Here is a 3507-nt window from a genome sequence, read left to right as displayed (position 1 = left end):
TTTTTTTTTTTTTTTTTTTTTTTTTTTTTTTTGATACTGGGGATTGAACTCAGGACCTTGTGCTTGTGATGCAGGCAGTAGCACCACTGAGCTAAATTCCTGGCCCTAGAATATTTTTTTTAAAAATTCTTTAAATTCTTTATTTCCCAAGCCTATTTAAGCAGTATTGAAACATGTTTCCCATACACACAATCATTCTTTTTTATAGACTATGTTACAAATTATAACATAATGAACACTCACAATGAAGTACTTAAGAATCAGATTTAAGTATTGTGTAAAATTTCTTATACAAACATAAAATAAAAATAAAGGGTGTCAGTGACACTGATCTTTAAAATGGATTTCCCAAATTTTTAATTTCTCTACTTTCCTCCTCTCTAAAACCCCCAAATATGCATTATACTGTATCTGGAAAGTAGAGAACTCTTAAAAAAAAAAACAGTGGGATGACACAATATATGATGCCATTTACAGATATAATTTGTTCCTCAGCAAACTGTAAACCATTGAAAGAGTAACTCCATATCCAGCAAAAAAGGCCAGATCAGCCATGGTGTGGTAGAACCATGCTCTGACAAAGACTGTGCAGTGCAGGAGAGCTGCAGAGAGATCTGGACCACTCAGGGAATACAGAAAGCCAATACTAAGAAATGGCATAATATTTTCGAGATCACTCAGGTGGGCTCTTTGCACATGCTCCACACTGCTCTGTTTGCAGATACTTTTTGGTATTCTCTCCTTTGGCAAAGCTTGTACAGTTTTCTGGGTTAGAAAAAATCTTTTTTGTTATTCTAAAGAATGAAGTTGCAATACTCATGAACATTTTTGAAAGAACATGTTGCTTAGGAGGCAAAGGCCACAAGAACTTCATTGTCCATCAGATCAGCCATTTTTTTCAGCTTTGGTCTGGAATTGAGTCTGGGGCTGAGAAGGAGCAGCCTGTCTCTGCGAATCTTGATTAATTTAATCTTGGTAAATTTTAAGAGAGACTCCTTATATATGGGAGCTTCAATGATAGATACTGAAATGATCAGCACCCGTAGGAAACCAGTATCTTTTTCACAAACATTACTTATGTGATGAATGACAGCTAATAGAACTGAAGCAATGAGGCTCAGTAGAAATATAAAGTAATGGTTTTGTTTGTTTGATTTTGGGGTTTTTTTTTTTTGTGTGTGTGTGGTATCGAATGTGGGAACTTGCACTTGCTAGGCAGGTGTCAGTACCACAGAGCTAAATCCCCAGCAGAAATTTAAAGAAATGTTTTGACTTATCAATTTTTATGATAAGAACTCAAAATACAAACATCATATGAATTTAAAAACGAATCAGTAGACAAATTAATTAATTTATTTATTTTTGTAGTACTGGGGATTATACCTAGGTTTTTCACAGTAAGATACATCCCCTGCCCTATTTATTTTCTTATCTATTTAGTTTTGAGTTAGGCTCTTGTTAAGCTGCCAAATTGCTTGGGCTGGGCTTGAAGTTGTGATCCTCCTTCCTCAGCCTCCCAGACTGCTGGGATTATGGTAGCACACTACCGTGCCCAGAAGAAATTCTGATTCTTGTGCAACATTTCTAATAGTAAAGCCATCTACTTAGAATCATACTTCTCAACCTTGGTGATAAAGATTTTAGAGTTGATGCTTGAATTCTTCCCCCTAAGATTTTGATTTATTGGTCTAGGGTGTGGCTTGGACTTTGAAATTTTTACAAGTTTCTAAATGAGAGAGCCAGTTGAAATTTGCAGCTTTGTGGGTGAGGCAGTAATCCCAGAGCTACTGACAATTTTCTTTTAAATTGGGTAATTCCATTTTAGGTAGTCAGTGAATGGTGATGAATCTTTAGAAAATAAATACCAACCTGGATCTTTCTTGGATTACTGGAATAAGAGAGCTGACTTCCAAGAGTGGATTTTTGGCATGAGTACTTTTTGTATTTCCCTTGGTGGTTCTAATGTGCAACCAAGTTCTGCTTCATATTAGACACAGCCATACATCCCTCATTCAATATAGATGTATTAATTCCTTATTTGTTGCCAATAACACAATATCATAAATTTATAAAGAAGAGAGTTTTATTTTGGCTCATAGTTCTGGAGGTCCAATGCAAGGAGTTGCACAGATGATGGTTTTCTTGCTGGCAGAGTCCCAAGATCATATAGGGTATTACATGGCAAGAAGCAGTGAACCTGTATGCTATGCATGTCTCTCTGGTCTCTTGTTTCCCTCTTACAAAGCCACCCATCTTCATTCACGAGAGCACCACTGTAAAGACCTAATCCTGATCACCTCCAAAATGTCCCACATCTGATCATGATAGGTGGATTAGGTTTCCATCCTCTCAATACCTGCATTAGCATTGTGTCACTGTGACAAAATACCTGAGGTAACCAACTCAAAAAGAGGAAATTAATTTTGACTCATAGTTTTGGAGGTTTCAGTCCATAGCCAGTTGGTCCTGTTGCTTTTAGGTCTGTGGTGTGGCAGCATATCATAGCAGGCATGTGTGGTTAAGAAACCTGCTTACCCATGGCAGCTGGAAAGCAGAGTGAGAAAGACTCTGGTCCCACAACCCCTTCAGACCATTCCCCCAGTGACCTAAAACCTGCTGCTAGGCCCACCTCTTAAATGTTCCACCATCTATGCATAGCAACAAACCGAGGGCCAAACGTTCAACACAGAGGTCTTTGGGGAACATTCCAGATTCAACTATACCAGTATCTCACAACTAGGATTTACTTTGAAGCTTTACATACAATCTTGGTAGATTTAGCCAACCTATATACAAACCATAATGGTCTTAGTCACGATTATACTTTTGCTCTCGTAGCAGCATAAGCTATGAATTGTTCAATGTTACTTATACAATAAGCCATGCCAAAAAAATTTACAAATAGACATGCTAGTGGGTTGGTTTCAGGAGTGACTTTTATTTTATTTTTTGAAGGATAATGTTTAAAAGCTGTGGACAGAAATAACTGTTATCTGGATAGCATTTGTGTCCCTTAATCACAAAGTAATGCTCCCAGTGGAGTCTTGCTCCCTTCTCTTGTTGTTGCATTGGGGTGGCAGACTCTTAGCTCTGTGCACATAGGGTAGTGTGATTCAAGGGGAAGATGGGGAATGAGACAATCTCCCTTTAGATTCTCTCCCCTCATGGGGACACTACAATGCATTTGTTTATCTTACTTTCCTTCAATGCTTTTTAAAAACACAAATTTGAACTTCAGTTTTGGGAAAGATAAAGTAGACTTACCTTTGCCTATTTTTGCTACGAAGTACAACTAAAAACCCTGGACATTATATATGAAACAAACATTAGAAAATTCAGGAAAGTGGAAAGAAGTCAGGAATCCAAGGCCCAACAAGGTGGTGGTTTCCTTGCTTACCTTTCTGTACCACATATACCAGACTTTGAAATAAAGAAACCAGCAATTTAGAAACAACAATGAGCACAGACAAAAAAAGCTCCAACAAAAGCCTAACCTAGCTCTCCAGC

At 37.6% G+C, this 3507-nt stretch overlaps 1 pseudogene; it reads right to left on the bottom strand.

Moving 5' to 3' along the window:
• Positions 1-471: 471 nt before the first annotated feature.
• On the bottom strand, positions 472-896 carry LOC104849749 (annotated as a pseudogene).
• Positions 897-3507: the final 2611 nt, after the last annotated feature.

Source organism: Fukomys damarensis, unplaced genomic scaffold (assembly GCF_012274545.1).
Source record: "Fukomys damarensis isolate Sample0158 unplaced genomic scaffold, DMR_v1.0_HiC HiC_scaffold_20, whole genome shotgun sequence".
NCBI lineage: Eukaryota > Metazoa > Chordata > Mammalia > Rodentia > Bathyergidae > Fukomys > Fukomys damarensis.
The sequence above is the reverse complement of the archived record's forward strand: the minus strand, read 5'-3'. Positions and strand labels throughout refer to the sequence as shown.